The 18419-nt window shown below is 44.3% G+C and overlaps 1 protein-coding gene across 1 annotated transcript in view; it reads right to left on the bottom strand.

Moving 5' to 3' along the window:
• The window catches only part of MORN1 (MORN repeat containing 1), a 625079-nt gene that overhangs the window by 271642 nt on the left and 335018 nt on the right, over window positions 1-18419 (bottom strand). The gene's annotated exons all lie outside the window — the stretch shown is intronic.

Raw genomic sequence — 18419 nt, 5'->3', positions numbered from 1 at the left:
CACCCTTATCCGGAAAGGGGTACCATTTGTAACTGGACAACTTTTACACAAGCGTGCCACTATTTAGTCACCTTCTTGATTTACAAATTGGCGCATGTGGCACCGTGCGACCTAATCGCCGGGGCTTCCCCCAACGGCTTGTAGATTCCCGTCTTAGTCGGGGGGCGAGAGCCTGCTTGAAAACGGACAAATTGCTTGCGGTGAAGTGGAAGGATACACGGGTTGTTTATGTTCTGTCCTCCCTTCACCCAGACACGACGATACAAATTCCTACGGCAACTGGCGTTATGGAGAAACCCCTCTGTGTCCACGAATATAACCTTAATATGGGAGGGGTGGACCTTAACGACCAGCTTTTGGCGCCGTATTTAGTTGCCCGTAAAGCCAGACGCTGGTACAAAAAAGTGTCTGTTTACCTATACCAATTGGCTATGCTGAACGCCTTTGTCCTATACAGGGCGTCAGGACGAACTGGATCTTTCCGGGAATTCCAGGAAGAGATCATCCTTGCCTACCTGTACCCAGGAGGCATGCCTGCCCAACTTCCCCTTCCAGATGCAGTGAGCCGGCTGCATGAGAGGCATTTTTCACATGTCCTCCCGAGTACCCCTACCCAAAGATGGCCCCAAAGAAGATGTCGTGTCTGTAGCAAGCGCAGATTTAGGCGTGACACCCGTTATTATTGTCCCAAATGTCCTGACCAACCTGGTCTCTGCATCGGGGAATGTTTCGAGCGCTACCATACACTAGTGGATTATTAGAGTAGGGTACAGCACGACACAGTGTAGGGCACATAAACACAGGGTCTCGAAGGATGTTGGATGTCCATCGACATTTTGAGAGACCCAAGCTGGAAGAGAAGATCGCAGAAGATCGCAGTCCCTCCCAAATCAAAAAATAAAGGAACAGTTAGAAAGAAAAATAAAAGGATCCAAAAACTGTTGTGGTGTCAGTAATTTTATATGTCCTTCTACTCCTTCCTACTATACTTTTTTCAATGTCCTTTGTTTGTTTTTTCATTCTTTTGTGACCTGTTTCTCTTGCAGGTACTCGTCGGCTACCACGCATTGATTTTATATATTCTGACACAAACAGCGTTTGCGCTCAGCATATATGGATACCTTTGCTGATAGCAGCTGTGGTGATTTTCTGATTTCAGCACTGCAGTTAAAATCCTATTTTGGTATACGTGGATAGTGCCGTGTATACCCATCATTAAATTCAGTGGGTGGTTGTTTGGGCGGTTAATGATGAAGATCCAAAAACTGTTGTTGTCAGTCATTTTATATGTCCTTCTACTCTTCCTACTGTACTTTTTTTAATGTACTTTTTGTTTTTTCATTCTTTTGTGACCTGTTTCTCTTGCAGGTACTCATCGGCTACCACGCATTGATTTTATATATTCTGACACAAACAGTGTTTGCGCTCAGCATATATGGATACCTTTGCTGATAGCAGCTGTGGTGATTTTCTGATTTCAGCACTGCAGTTAAAATCCTATTTTGGTATACGTGGATAGTGCCGTGTATACCCATCATTAAATTCAGTGGGTGGTTGTTTGGGCGGTTAATGATGAAGATCCAAAAACTGTTGTTGTCAGTCATTTTATATGTCCTTCTACTCTTCCTACTGTACTTTTTTTAATGTACTTTTTGTTTTTTCATTCTTTTGTGACCTGTTTCTCTTGCAGGTACTCGTCGGCTACCACGCATTGATTTTATATATTCTGACACAAACAGTGTTTGCGCTCAGCATATATGGATACCTTTGCTGATAGCAGCTGTGGTGATTTTCTGATTTCAGCACTGCAGTTAAAATCCTATTTTGGTATACGTGGATAGTGTCATGTATACCCATCATTAAATTCAGTGGGTGGTTGTTTGGGCGGTTAATGATGAGTAATACTACGCATTATTCCTGTGCTGATTTCTGATAGGTTCTCTTTTTTTCCGTTCAGCCCACAGGCTGCATGAAAAAAAGAAAAACCTATATGCCAAACAAGGACCAGCAATGTACTGGTACGTTGCTGGACTTTGAGTGGTTATACCAGGATGATGCCTGCAGATTTAGGCATCATCTTGGTATCGTTTTTTACAGCCAGCGGTCGGCTTACATGTAAAAGCAATTCTAGCAGGTAATTGGCCGCTAGACTGCTTTTACATGCAGTGGGAGGGGCCTCCCCCCCCCCACCGCCGCCTTCCGCAGCCTTCCGTGGTTTTTCTCTGGCTCTCCTGTCCCACCGGTTAACCCGAGAGTGCAGCCGGTGGTTCAATTATCTAACCATAGAGCTAATTGGAGATGAGAATGGCTCCAATCATCTCTATGGCCTAAGATGCCGGAGGCTACGAGCATTTTATGACTTCTGTTTCGCCAGAAATAAACAGGGCCATTGGGAAATTGGGAAAGTATTTTATCACACCAATTTTAGTGTGGTCAGATGCGTTAAGGTCAGAGGAGAGATCTAGAGTCTAAAAGACCCCAATTTTTTTAAAAAAGAGTACCTGTCACCACAGATTGCTATCATAGGGGATATTTAAATTCACTATGATAACAATAAAAATGATTTAAAAAAAAAATTAAAGGAAAGGTGTCAAAATAACATAAAAAAGCAAAAGAAAAAAGAAAAAAAAAAAAAAAAATTGAGCCCCCCCCCCTTACCCCCGGTGCTTGCGCGCAATGGTGCACGCAAGTGGTGGTCTAGTGTCATATGTAAACCGCAATTGCAGCATGCATGTGAGGTATCGCCGCGATTGCCAGATCGAGTGCAGTAATTCTTGCAGTAGACCTCCTCTGTAAGTCTAAAGTGGTAACCTGTAGAGACTTTTAAAGGTTTTTAAAAATGTACATATGTTTTTGCCGCTGCGCAGGCATGCGCAATTTTTAAAGCATGTCATGTTAGGTGTCTATGAACTCGGCATAAGATCATCTTTTAAATTTTACCAAAAAAATTGGAATTATATAGTGTATTTGTGCAATAAATTAAAAAAAATGTATTTTTTTCGCAAAAATTGCGTTTGGAAAATCTGTGCGCAAATACCGTGTGACAAAAAAATTTGCAACATCCACCATTTTATTCTATAGGGCCTCTGCTTTAAAAAAATATATAATGTTTGGGGGTTCAAAGTAATTTTCTAGTAAAAAAAAAAATTTTTTCATGTAAACAAAAAGGCACAGAAAAGGCTTGGTTTTCAAGTGGTTAGAAGAGTGGGTGATGTGTGGATAAGATTGAGCATAAAATGCCGGGACTGTTCAAACACCCCCCTAATGACCCCTTTTTGAAAAGTAGACACCCAAAGCTTTTTTCTGAGAGGCATGGTGAGTCCATGGAGTATTTTATATTTTGCCACAAGTTTCGGGAAAATTATTATTTTTTTTTTTTTTGTTGTTTTTTTACAGAAAGTTGTCACTAAATGATATATTGCTCATGCATGCCATGGGAATATGTGAAATGACACCCCAAAATACATTCTTTTGCTTCTCCTGAGTACAGGGATACCACATGTGTGAGACTTTTTGGGAGCCTAGCTGTGTACGCGCCCCCGAAAACCAATCCACATCTTCAGGTTTTCTAATGGCGTAAATTGCTGATTTTACCCCTGACTACCTGTCACAGTTTCAGAGGCCCTGAAATTTCAAGATGGCACAAAACCCCCCCAAATGACCCCATTTTGCAACGAAGACACTCCAAGCTACTGGCTGAGAAGTATGGTGAGTCCATGGAATAGTTTATATTTTGCCACAAGTTTCGGGGAAAAAAAAATTTTTTATTTTTTTTTATTTTTTTACACAAAGTTGTCAGTAAATGATATATTGCTCACACAGGCCATGGGAATATGTGAAATGACACCTCAAAATACATTCTGCTGCTTCTCCTGAGTACAATGATACCCCATGTGTGAGACTTTTTGCCAGTCTAGCCGCGTACAGGACCCGGAAAACCAATGCGCACCTTTAGGCTTTCTAAGGGCGTAAATTGTTGATCTCACTCCTTACTACCTATCACACTTTTGAAGACCATAAAAAGCCAAGATTGCACAAACCCCCCCCCCCCCCAAATGACCCCATTTTGCAAAGTAGACACTCCAATCTATTTGCTGAGAGGCATGGTGAGTATTTTGCAGCTCTCATTTTTTTTGGAAAATGAAGAAAAAACAGGAAAATTCATTTTTTTTCCTCTTTTTTCAATTTCCAAAACTTTGTGACAAAAAGTGAGATCTGCAAAACACTCAACATGCCTCTCTGCAAATAGCTCAAGGTGTCTACTTTTCCGAAAAGGGGTCATTTGGGGGGGGGGGGGGGGTTGTGCTGTCTTGGCATTTCATGGCCTCCAAAACTGTGATAGGTAGTCAGGAGTGAAATCAACAATTTACGCCCTTGGAAAGCCTGAAGGCGATGATTGGTTTTCGGGGTCCTGTACTCGGCTAGACTGCAAAAAAGTCTCACACATGGGGTATCCCTATACTCAGGAGAAGCAGCAGAATGTATTTTGGGGTGTCAGTTCACATATACCCATGGCATGTGTGAGCAATATATCATTTACTGACAACTTTGTGTAAAAAAAAAAAAATATATATATATATATATATATATATATATATATATATATATTTCCCGGAAATTGTGGCAAAATATAAAATATTCCATGGACTCACCATGCCTCTCAGCAAATAGCTTGGGGTGTCTACTTTCCAAAATGGGGTAATTTGGGGGGGTTTTGTGCTATCTTGGAATTTTAGGGCCTCCGAAACTGTGATAGGTAGTCAGGAGTGAAATCAACACTTTACGCCCTTGGAAAGCCTGAAAGCGGGGACTGTTTTTCGGGGACCTGTACTCGGCTAGACTGCAAAAAAGTCTCACACATGGGGTATCCCTGTACTCAGGAGAAGCAGCAGAATGTATTTTGGGGTGTCATTTCACATATACCCATGGCATGTGTGAGCAATATTTCATTTACTGACAACTTTGTGAAAAAAAAAAAAATATATATATATATATATGTATTTCCCGGAACTTGTGGCAGAATATAAAATATTCCATGGACTCACCATGCCTCTCAGCAAATAGCTTGAGGTGTCTACTTTCCAAAATGGGGTCATTTTGGGGGGGGTTTGTGCTATCTTGGAATTTTAGGGCCTCCGAAACTGTGACAGGTAGTGCAGAGGTGACATGCACAATTTACGCCATTAGAAAACCTGGGAGTGTTGATTGGTTTTCGCGGTCCTGTACACAGCTAGGCTCCCAAAAAGTCTCACACATGGGGCATCCCCATACTCAGGAGAAGTGGCAGAATGTATTTTGGGGTGTCATTCCACATATACCCATGTCATGTGTGAGAATTTTATCTTTTAGTGATAACGTTGTGTAAAAAAAAATAAAATAAAAAAAAAAAATAGTAATATTCCCAAAACTTGTGGTAAAATATAAAATATTCCATGGACTCACCATGCCTCTCAGCAAACAGCTTGGGGTGTCTACTTTCCAAAATGGGGTCATTTGGGGGGGTTTTGTGGTATCTTGACATTTCAGGGCCTCCTAAACCGTTAGAGGTAGTGAGAAAATGCAATGAAAAATGTACGCCCTTTGAAATTCTGATGGTGGGGATTTGTTTTTGTGGTCCCGTACACAGCTAGGCTCCCAAAAAGTCCCACATATGTGGTATCCCTGTACTCAGGAGAAGCAGCAGAATATATTTTGGGGTGTAATTACACATATACCCATGACATGTGTGAGCAATATATCATTTCAATGACAACTTTGTGTAAAAAAAAAAAAAATTTTAGTCATTTTTCAAACACCTGTGACAAAAAAATGAAATATTCAATGAGCTCAACATGCCTCTCAGAACATTCCTTAGGATGTCTACTTTCCAAAAAGTGGTAGTTTGGGGGGGTTTTGTACTGCCCTGCCATTTTAGCACTTCATGAAATGAGATAGGCAGTCAAAAATTAAAGCTGCGTAAATTTCAGTATTTACACCATAGTTTGTAGACGCTATAACTTTTGCGCAAACCAATAAAAATACGCTCATTGAATTTTTTTTTGTCAAAGACATGTAGCTAAATATATTTTGGCCAAAAAAAATACATAAATTGAGTATATTGGATATTTTTTAAAAGACAAAGTTGAAAATGTCATTTTTTTTGAAAAATTTTCGCTCTTTTTTTATTAATATCGCAAAAAATAAAAAGCGCAGAGGTGATCAAATACCACCAAAAGAAAGCTCTGTTTGTGGGAAAAAAAGGACGTAAATTTCGTTTGGGTACCACATTGCATGACCGCACAATTGTCAGTTAAAGTCACACAGTGCCGAGTCGTAAAATACCCCCTGGTCGGAATGGGGGTAAAATCTTCCGGGGCTTAAGTGGTTAAGCTGGCCTTGTACTTTAGGTCCCTTTCACACATGTTGTCCGTTTGCCCGTTTTTCATCCATCCGTTGACAGATGAAAAACGGACATCAATGTATCTCTATGTAAAAACGGATGACAACGGATGATCATCTGTTAACCACTTGCCGACCGCCGCACGACTATCTACGGCGGCGGTCAGCCCCTCACAGGCAAAGTGACGTAGGTCTACGTCGCTCGCCTGTGAGGGTCTAGGGAGCGAGCGCGCGCCGCCGGAGGCGCGCTCCCGCTCCCGCGTGGTCACGGGCCCCCCCGCGCGTGTGACCGGCGGACCCGATCGCCGCCGGCCACTCTGCGATCGGCGGGGGAGAGGGAGAAAGTCAGGCAGCTTGTGTAAACAAGCTGCCTGTCATTCTCCTCTCTGTATGAGAGATGATCACATGGATCTACTATGTAGATCCATTGATCACTCTGCATACAGTTGAAGCCACAGCCAATCACAGTTAGAATCACGCCCCTAGGGACACACACAGCCCCTCCCTCTCAAATAAAGTTAACCCCTTCACTACCAGTGTATTTTTACAGTAACAGTGCATATATATAGCACTGATTACTGTAGAAATGTCACTGGTAACCCCAAAAGTGTCAAAAATGTCAGTCAAGGGTCCGATCTGTCCGCCGCAATGTCACAGTACCGCAAAAAAAAATCGCAGATCGCCGCCATTACGCGTTAAAAAAAAAACCAACAAAAATGACAAAAATCTTTCCCTTTGTTAGTAAACTCAATAACTTTTGCGCAAACCAATCAAAATACGCTTTTTGCGATTTTTTTTACCAAACATAGGTAGCATAAAACAAATTGGCCGAAAATATTAAAAAATTTTGATTTTTACATTTTTTTTGGGGGGAATTTCATATAAAAAAAAGGGGAAAATATTGCTATTTTTGCAAAATTTACGCTCTTTTTTTGTTTATAGCGCGTGATCAAAAAATCGCACAGGTGATCAAATACCGCCAAAAGAAAGCTCTGTTTGTGGGAAAAAAAGGACACCAAATTCGTTTAGGTACAGCGTCGCACGACCGCGCAATTGTCCGTTAAAGTCACGCAGTGCCGAATCGCAAAATACCCTCTGGTCGTTTAGCAGCCAAATCCTCCGGGGCTTAAGTGGTTAACATCAGTTTTCATCCGCTTCCGTCAATGTCCGTTTTTTTTGAACGGATGAATGCCCTATTCTTCATCCGTCAAAAAAACTGATTGGACGAAAAACGGATGAAAAATGGATGACAACAGATGAAAAACGGATGACAACAGATGAAATACGGATGACAACGGATGAAAAACAGATAACAACTGACAAAAAAATGGATGAAAAACAGATAACAACTGATGAAAAACAGATGAAAAACAGATGAAAAACGGATGATAAACGGATGAAAAACTGATACATTTTGACGTGACTTAACTAATGAACTGAATGGACCATATGTGTGAAAGGGGCCTTAAGATTGTTAAGATTTCCCTTGTTTAGCTGCACCTCACTTGATTCTCCTATCCATGATAAACACTGTGGATAGACAATTTTGACACAAATCTGGTGAATCTGTACATCAGTATTCACATCCTTTGCCATGACACTCAAAATTGAGCTCAGGTTTACTGATCATCCTTGAGATGTTTCTACAACTTGAAAAATGTATAAAATAAATTTTTTGAGCCTAGGATTATTTCCCCATGTGGGCCCAGACGAAACTTCTAGCACAAACCTTAATTCTTTGCTGCCTAAACACCCACGACACTTTATCACAGTGTGTGAAACAACAGACTGGGCCTGCAATAGCTGAAACCAAGGCTTTCCAGAAAGTCTGTTTACAATTCGTTTTGGTAATGTGTAATTCTAGGCAATGATACACATTAGCATTTTTTCATAACAGTATTGCAGATTTGTCACTTTATTTGGTGTCAAGAAACAAACTGATGGGAAGAAGGGGCTGATCTGCCTATATTATCACCACCTGAGCAATCTCAATGTTGTAACAAGAAAAGGAGCAGCTCGCAGCTTTTGACTTACATTAACATAATACATGCCGATATTATCATAAAGGTCTTTGTTTAGGTACTTCCCGTTAAGGGCAACAATGTTCTGTCCTTGCCTTCCATTGTGCTGCTGATTTGTCACCCTGTCAAATAGGGCATCTGAAGTGGCCATTCCAAGACACATTACAAGATTACATTAAGAATGAATCACTTTTCTCAACAAAACACCATCAGAAAACCTGCCCTGAGAAATACTATGCAACCATCGCTGGAGTGCATGCACATAGACAGCAAATGGCAAAGAAGGTGCAGGAGATCAGCAGCACTGAGATGCAACAAAGGATTGACTAACTACAATGTAAACGAAAGATGAGTATACTTCCCTTTTCTGAGAGTGCTCCTGTCCGGTTCCGTGATCGGCTCCAAGCACCGGTTTTAGGGTAGAGACCCCCAACAACTGATGCCCCATAGTAAGTCTTGTAGTGACATCACCCAATAGGCATTGCAGATATTGTCAGTGATCTCTCCTCCCCCCTTAAGCCGGCCTCTGGAGAGATCACATGGCTGCACCAGAGTGCCCACAGAATAGGCAAGTATACACATCTTTACTCTAAAGGGTAGTTAATATAGGGCTTAGAATGGGGTATGGGAGCAGGTTTAAGTTTAGATAGGATATGACTAGACTTCTACTTTAATGCTTAATAAATAATACTCAGTTTTTCAGTTTTGGATAAAGTAGGGAGGGGTTAAACCCTTGCTGTTTCATTTTAGTACTATCTGACTTCTGTTTGGAAGATTTCCCTTTAAGTCCTTTTTCAGAGATGCAACAAGAAGAGGAAATCTCTTTCTGTACTGAGGGAGATTCCCTCTTTAATGGTGGTCATCTGACTAGGTGTTCCCATAGAAAGAGCTACACTCACCTCTTGTTCTATTGGCAACTGTAAAGGTTTGGATTTTCCATTCATTTCTGCCTTGGTGACAATGGTCACTAAGACAAGCAGAATGGGTAAATCTTCCCAGTGTGAACACAGCAATAAAAACATGACAAAGATACTAAACCATCTCTACAGCAAAAAAAAAAAAAAGTTTTGGATGTAGATGCACTTTAACATACTGTACATCCTTAAAGATACATCTATTCCCCTAAGCTAATCCTATAGATGGAAGATGGGTACAGCGTGGGCTTACTTTGCCAGGAGGGGGTACATGGCTGTTCTTCCATGATAGCGTGCCCTCGTGCCTCCTGCGGCACTTCGGACAGATCGGGGTAAAGGCCCAATCACAGCGGATGATCAGCTGTGTGTCCAATGACAGCTGATTACGGATTTGATCACAAGTCAGCTATCAGCTTTTCTTTCCTCCTGCTCACAGCGTGAGGAGAGAAGAAGAGAGATAATACCGGCTTGTGTTATAAGGACTTTGCCACTGATAATCAGGGCACTGCTTATCAATGTCCTGATTATCAGTGCATTCCATTAGTGCCCACTAGTGCTTCCAATCAGTGTCCACCATTGTTGCCAATCAGTCCCCTTCAGTGCTGCCAATCAGTGCCTCCTCATAAGTGTCACCTATCAGTTCTGCCTATTAGTGCCCATCAGTGCCACCTACCACTGCCTATCAGTGCCCATCAGTGCTCATCAGTGCTGCCTATCAGTGCCACCTATCAGGGCCCATCAGTGCCGTCTATTAGTGCAGACTCATCAGTGCCTCCTCATCAGTGTCCACCATTGCCAGCTATAAGTGCCCAACAGTGCCACCTATCAGTGCCCATTAGTGCCACCTATCAGTGCCACCTCATCAGTGCCCATCAGTGAAGCCTATCAGTGCCCATCAATGCCACCTCATCAGCGCACATCAGTGAAGGAGAAAATTGCCTGTTTGCAAAATTTTATAACAAACTATGAAAAATGTTTTTTTGTGTTTTTTTTTTTTTCAAACTTTTCAGTCTTTTTTTTCGTTTGTTTAGCAAAAAATAAAAAACCCAGCTGTGATTAAATACTACCAAAAGAAAGCTCTATTTGTGTGAAAAAATGATAAAAATTTCATATAGGTAAAGTGCTGCATGACCGAGCAATTGTCATTCAAAGTGCGACAGCGCTGAAAGCTGAAAATTGACCTGGGCAGGAAAGGGATAAAAGAGCCCAACTTAAAGCCCAACTGAACCCTGTCCTGGCAGAATAAGGAGAGCTGAACTGCTGACACCCAACTCTGAACACTGTTCTAATCAACAGTGCTGCTCAGGAAGTGAGAACATTGTTTGTTAGAGCAGTGCTAAGTAGGGTGTGTGGGACTGCAGGAGAGCCGGCTGTGCGTGAGAGCCATGGACCGAATCTTTGCGCCGCCAGCACAGGGGTTTTTTTGCTGCAGAACTTAGCTGGTAAACAAAAGCATTTTTTTTTTTTACTGTATATGCAACCTGACTGCATCACAGTAATACATTAACCGCTTCCATACAGAGCAGTTAGACCCCCTTCCTGCCCAGACCAATTTTCAGCTTTCAGCACTCTCACACTTTGAATGACAATTGCTCAGTCATGCTACACTATAACCAAACAAATTTTTTATAATTTTTTTCCACACAAATAGAGCTTTCTTTTGGTGGTATTTGATCACATTTTTCATGATATAAACAAAAAAAGTAGCAAACATTTTGAAAAAAAAAAACACTTTTTTTTAGTTTCTATTCTAAAATTTTGCAAAAAATTAATTTTTCTTCATACATTTGGGCCAAAATGTATACTGCTACATGTCTCTGGTAAAATTAACCCAAATTAGTATATATTATTTAGTCTGTGTGAAAGTTAGAGTCTAGAAGCTATGGTACCAATTACTGAAAATTGATCACACCAGATGTACTGACAGCCTATCTCCTTTCTTGAGGCCCTGAAATGTCAGGACAGTACAAATACCCCCCAAATGACCCCTTTTTGTAAAGTAGACAGTCCAAGGTATTTAGTAAGAGGCATGGTGAGTTTTTTGAAGTTATCATTTTTTCCCACAATTCTTGGGAATATGAAGAAAAAAAAATGTTTTTCTTTTTTTTCCCAAAACGTTGTCAATTTATAAGCTATTTCTAACACATAGCATGTACATGTAAGGTTCTGGCACTCTCAGTGCCTCCTATCACATTTATTCCGGGTGATTTCCATCTACCTAGACAGAAGAAACACATATAGGTGTGTTTCCCTTTAAGGCTGAAGCTGTCATCACCCAGCGCCGGACTAGATGGCTATTTAGGGCGTCGGTTCTCACTCACATGTGTTCGTTCAAACACCAGTACCTGGATACTAATCTTGCTTGAAGCTTCCATGCTTGCAAGCTCTCCTCGCTGACGAACCTCGCTGCGCTGATCCCTGCATCCTGCTACTGGATCATCCTCATCTCCTGAGCGATCCTTCGGCTATCGCTATTAGTGCTAAGTACCCCACAGGGGAAATCTCTATAGACTTGTACTAGGCTTACACTATTTAGCTCTGCATAGCAAGGACTGTCTTTTACATCTGCATAACTAGATTGCTAGCTCTTGAGGCTACTGCTACTATTTCCTGCACTGGGTTGATCTCTCCTGTATGCACCTGCTACTCTGTCATCTGTTATCATACATGATCGCTAACCCTTTCTGCATCCATCTGCACTGTCTCACCTCAAGTGTCTGTCACCTACCACTTCCACTCAAACCTATCCCTAAGACCTTTATCATTGTCTTACCACATGTATATAAAGTCACACAAGGAACCAGCTTAATTACTGTGTGTATTTACTGGCTGAAATAAGACCTTCCATACATGATGAGTCATTGAGGTTGGGATTGGTATCTCAGCATATCTCCTACATGACTACTGACGTGGAACTACTTCTGCAGCTGAAAATCCACACCTTATAAGAAACACAAGGAGCGTTACAGTACACAGCAAAAATGACACCCCAAAATTCATTCTGCTACTCCTTCTGAGTATGGTGATACCACATGTGTGAGACTTTTACACAGCCTGGCCACAAAAAGAGCCTCCACATCCAAGTAGCACCTTCAGACGTTTTAGGAGCATAAATACACATAAAACTTTCTTACTACCTATCACACTTTTCAAGGCCCTAGAGCACCAATACAATGGAAAAGTCCACAAAATGACCCCATTTTGGAAAGCAAACACTCCAACGTATATTCTATTATGCATTATGGGTCCTTTGAACATGTCATTTTTTTCCACAAGTTTTTGGAAAATGTGGGAAAAAAATAAACTTTTTTTTTTACACAAAGTTGCCAATTTATAGGATATTCCTAACACACAGCATGTACGTAGCAAAAATGACACCCCAAAATACATTCTGCCACTCCTCCTGAGTATGGCAATACCACATGTGTGAAACGTTTTCACAGCCTAGCCATATAGAGGGGCCCAACATCCAAGGAGCACCATCATGCATCCTAGCCACTTGCCTAGGCCTATTTTTGACATTTGGTGTTTACATGCTAAAATCAGTTGTTTTTGCTAGAAAACTACTTAGAACCCCCAAACATTATATATTTTTTTTAGCAGAGACCCTAGAGAATAAAATGGAGATTATTGCAATATTTTTTATCACACCGTATTTGCGCAGCGGTCTTCCAAACGCAATTTTTTTGGAAAAAAATCACTTTTTTGAATTAAAAAATAAGAAACCAGTAAAGTTAGCCCAATTGTTTTCCATAATGTGAAAGATAATGTTACGCCGAGTAAATAGATACCCAACATGTCATGCTTCAAAATTGCGCACGCTCACGGAATGGTGACAAACTTTGGTACTTAAAAATCCCCATAGGCGACACTTTAAAAATTTCTACAGGTTGCTATCTTAGAGTTACAGAGGAGGTCTAGGGCTCAAATTATTGCTCTTGCTCTAACAATCGCGGCGATACCTCACATGTGTAGTTTGAATACTGTTTACATATGTGGGTGGGGTTTCCGTATGCGCGCGAGCTCACGGGGACAGGGCGTTTTAATTTTTTTTTTTTTTTTTACTATTGGTACTATTGGATTTATTATTTTTTATTTTTACACTGTTTTAAAAAAAAATTGATCATTTTTATTTCTATTACAAGGAATGTAAACATTCCTTGTAATAGAAAAAGGCACGACAGGACCTCTTTTTGTGAGATCTGGGGTCAAAAAGTCCTCAGATCTCGCAAGTACACTAGAAGATAGAAGAAATAAAAAAAAAATAAAATAAAATGAAAAAAAAAAAGGGACCTTTAAACCGATTGCTAGGCAACAACGTTTGCCGTAGCTCCGGTCCTCCAAGACCATAGAGTCGAGTGAGGGCAAGCTTGCCCTCACTCGACATCCTGTCTGTGAGGATCCGGGACCGGATCGTTTTCCCCGCTGCCGGCGGGTCCGGTAAGCGGGGAAAAGGACCTGAATGCGGCGGGAGGGGGGGGCACCTCTTCTGCCACCCCGGAAGGGTGATCTCGCGGCGAATCCATCGCTGGAACCACCCTTATCGGAAAGCCAACCGTCCACCGTTTAAAAAAATACCAGGGTTATGGCAGCTATCTATTTAGGTATTTAGGTTTAAACGGAAGACGTATATAAACCTTTTTGGACTTAGACATGGTGGCTGTATGAAGGGTGACAGGTACTTGGGTACTTTGCTGGGCAGGTGACAGGTACTCTGGTACTGATGAGCAAGTGGCAGGTACTCGAGTACTCCAATAGGCAGGTGACAGGTACTCGGGTACTCTTATGGGCAGGTGACAGGCAGGTGATAGGTACTGATGGGTACTGATGAGTAGTACTGATACTGATAGGTGATACTGATACTGTACTGATGGTATGGATGATCAGTACTGATACTGATAGGTGATAGGTACTGATGGGTACTGATGGGTACTGATGAGTACTGATGAGTAGTGATGAGCAGGTGGCAAGTACTCGGGTACTTCAGGTGTCAGGTACTCTGATGAGCAGGTGGAAGGTACTCGGGTACTCTGATGGGTAGGTGACAGGTACTCGGGTACTCCGATGACGGGTACTCGGGTACTCCGATGACGGGTACTCAAAGTACCCGAGTACCTGTCATCAGAGTACCGGAGTACCCGTCATCAGAGTACCCGAGTACCTGTCATCAGAGTACCCGAGTACCTGTCATCAGAGTACCCGAGTACCTGTCACCAGCCCTTCAGAGTACCCGAGTACCTGTCACCAGCCCATCAGAGTACCTGTGATCAGAGTACCTGATGGGCTGGTGACAGGTACTCGGGTACTTTTGATGGGCTAGTGACAGGTACTTTGATGGGCTAGTGACAGGTACTTTGATGGGCTAGTGACAGGTACTTTGATGGGCTAGTGACAGGTACTTTGATGGGCTAGTGACAGGTGCTCTTTATTGGGGGGGGGCAATCAGTGTGATTGGGGTGCACTGTAATTGGTAACTAGCTGTTACCACAATCTCCTCCTCACACAGGTTCACTGTTCTCTGTTGACATTTGTGACCGGCTGTGATTGGACACAGCCGGTCACATGGTAAAAAGACAATTTTATTGGCTATTTATCTAGATCGGGGATGGGCTCTGTCCGAGGGATGAGCATCGTCCCCGATCGCCGCGCTGCGCGCCCTCGGGGGGCGCACATTGAGGAGGGAACGAGCGGCTCGCGCTGGAGCCGCTCATGTGATCGGCTGTGATTGACACAGCCGATCACGTGGTAAACAGCCAATGAAATTGGCTGTTTACCTTGATCGGGGTTGGGCTCAGTCCGAGGGACGAGCCTCACCCCCGATCGCCGCGCTGCGCGCTCCCGGGGGCGCGCAGTAGCGGCGAGACCCGGCGGACGTCATATGACGGCCGCCCGGATCGAGAGACTTCCTGCCGCCGTCATTTTACTATGGCGTGGTATGGAAGGGGTTAAGAGGGTTCCGTTGGACTTTAAGATTAACCCCCTAATTATAGCATAATTTCTGTCTAACACTAAATAAACTCCCAAAAAATTGTATACATGCCTTAATGTTGCTACAGATCAATAGGTGCAGAAACCTAACAACCACACATTGAGATCTACCAGTATTATTATCTTGTCTCTAAAATTCCTGCCACATGTAAGTACATCTTTTTTACATAGACTAGACCAGGGGTATTGAATTAAAATTCATGGAGGTCCGATTAGTAAATTTTTCTTCCAGCAGAGGTCCAGATTGCATTTTTGCGTGATGACTCGGATTCTTTACATCACAGCCCATAACCACCCCGACACAGCACTGTCCCTCTTCACATCACCAGCCCCCCCCCCCCCAACAAAAAAAACACTATCCTCTTCATACTGTATATCATCCCCCAAAGTGCTGCCCCTTTCACATATCCCCCACAGCACTGTCCCTTTCACCTATCCCCCCACAGCACTGCCCCCTTCACATATCCCCCACAGCACTGACCCCTTCACCTATCCCCCCACAGCACAGCCCCCTTCACCTATCCCCCACAGCACTGCCCCTTCACCTATCCCCCCCAACAACACTGTCCCTCTCACATCCCCCCAACATCACTGTCCCTCCCACATCCCCCCAACATCACTGTCCCTCTCACATCCCCCCACAGTACTGTCCCTCTCACATCCCCCCACAGCACTGCCCCCTTCACCTACCCCCCCCCCACAGCACTGCCCCCTTCACCTACCCCCCCCCCCCCCACAGCACTGCCCCCTTCACCTATCCCCCCAACAGCACTGCCCTCTTCACCTATCCTCCCAACAGCACTGCCCCTTCACCTATCCTCCCAACAGCACTGTCCCTCTCACATCCCCCCACAGCACTGCCCCTTCACCTATCCCCCCAAAGCACTGCCCCCTTCACCTATCCCCCCACAGCACCGCCCCTTCACCTATCCCCCCACAGCACTGCCCCCTTCACCTATCCCCCCAACAGCACTGCCCCCTTCACCTATCCCCCCAACAGCACTGCCCCCTTTACCTATCCCCCCAACAGCACTGCCCCCTTCACCTATCCTCCCAACAGCACTTCCCCCTTCACCTATCCCCCCAACAGCACTGCCCCCTTCACCTATCCCCCCAACAGCACTGCCCCCTTCACCTATCCCCCCAACAGCACTGCCCCTTCACCTATCCTCCCAACAGCACTGCCCCCTTCACCTATCCCCCCAACAGCACTGCCCCTTCACCTATCCCCCCACAGCACTGCCCCCTTCACCTATCCCCCCAACAGCACTGCACCCTTCACCTATCCTCCCAACAGCACTGCCCCTTCACCTATCCCCCCAACAGCACTGCCCCCTTCACCTATGCCCCCAACAGCACTGCCCCCTTCACCTATCCCCCCAACAGCACTGCCCCCTTCACCTATCCTCCCAACAGCACTGCCCCCTTCACCTATCCTCCCAACAGCACTGTGCCTCTCACATCCCCCCACAGCACTGCCCCCTTCACCTATCCCCCCAACAGCACTGCCCCCTTCACCTATCCCCCCAACAGCACTGCCCCCTTCACCTATCCCCCCAACAGCACTGCCCCTTCACCCATCCCCCAACAGCACTGCCCCTCTCACTTCCCTCCTACAGCACTGCCCCCTTCACCTATCCCCCCCAACATCACTGTCCCTCTCACATCCCCCAACAGCACTGCCCCTTCACATATCCCCCCCCAAAAGCACTGCCCCTTTCGCATCCCCCTCTCAGCACTGTCTCCCTTTACATCACCCCTCTCCCCCACACACACACACCACTGCCCCCTTATATCACCCCCACAGCACTGCCCATTTGCATCACCCCCACACACATACACAGCACTGCCCTGTTAACACACACCCCCATAGCACTGCCTCCTTTACATCAACACACACCACTACCCTCATAACATATCACCCCCACAGCATTGCTCCCCTTTACATGAATCCCCACACACCACACTACCCCCCCTGCACATGACCCCTGCTCCCCAATCATCCTTCACAACTTCACAGCCATGTCCTCACCTCACTCTCCTACCTTACACAAACAGAACGGAAAGCAGGAGGCGGGACAATCTCGAGAGGCAGAAGAACAGCAGCCCTGCAAGCAGAGAGGCAGCCGACTGTGTGACTCCCAGCCAATCACCTCACGCCTCCCAGCAGCCAATCACCTCCAACCTGAAAAGTAAATTCAGGCAGCTGCCTCTCTCCATTCAATGCCGGTCCCGCCCCCAGTCACAGTCCCGCCTCCGGCCATCCACCCTGCTCTGCTAATGACAGCAGCAGAGGCAGGAAGGAAAACCAGCAGCTGATCGTGGTGGTCCTGATAGAGCAGCAGCTCGGGCCGGAAACGGACCGCGGGCCGCCATTTAGTGATGCCCGGACTAGACTATGCACTGTACATATTCACTTTATACAGAGAAAAAACTTTTATTACTTTCAACTAATCACAATCATTTGTTAAACAATGTAAAATACTATAGTTTCTTTTTAGACATCTCCAGGGCTTTTTTTCTCAGAGAATAGGTGCAGGAACTCCCTCCATCTGAGTCTCCGCCCCCTACCCGCCTCTGAGCATCATCCAATGGTTCCACCTCCTACCCACCTCCCAGTATCGCCCCTTTTAGAGAATACAGAACCAAGTATAATTTTGTGCTACTTAATAATTTGCATGGAATTTGGTAACATTAACAAGAAATACAGTAAAATGCATCCCCTTCAGTGAGCAACAAAAGACCCTTACCCAGTATATCCCTTAGCAACAACAGATCCCCCCATTAACTATAAACCCCACTTCAGCAACAATAGACCCCCATCCCAGAAACTAAGGCCCCCCTACAAGAAAATATCACTTCAGCAACAAGAGACCCCAATTAGCAACAACAGATCTCCCAGCAGCTAGCATCAATAAACCCTCCAGCAGCCAGCAACAATAGACCTTTCCCTCAACAGTAGATCCCTCCCAGCAGCAATTGACACCCCCCCACCAGCAAAAATAAACCTCCACACAAAAATAGATCCTTCAGCACACCCAGCACTCCCTGCCTTTACATACAATAATTGCTGAAGGTGCCGGAACTGCGTTCCCCCACGATCCTGTTGAAAAAAATA

The sequence above is a fragment of the Pelophylax lessonae genome (genome assembly GCF_965119305.1).
Source record: "Pelophylax lessonae genome assembly, chromosome: 12".
NCBI classification, from domain to species: Eukaryota; Metazoa; Chordata; class Amphibia; order Anura; family Ranidae; genus Pelophylax; species Pelophylax lessonae.
This window is presented reverse-complemented; position numbering and strand designations above follow the sequence as displayed.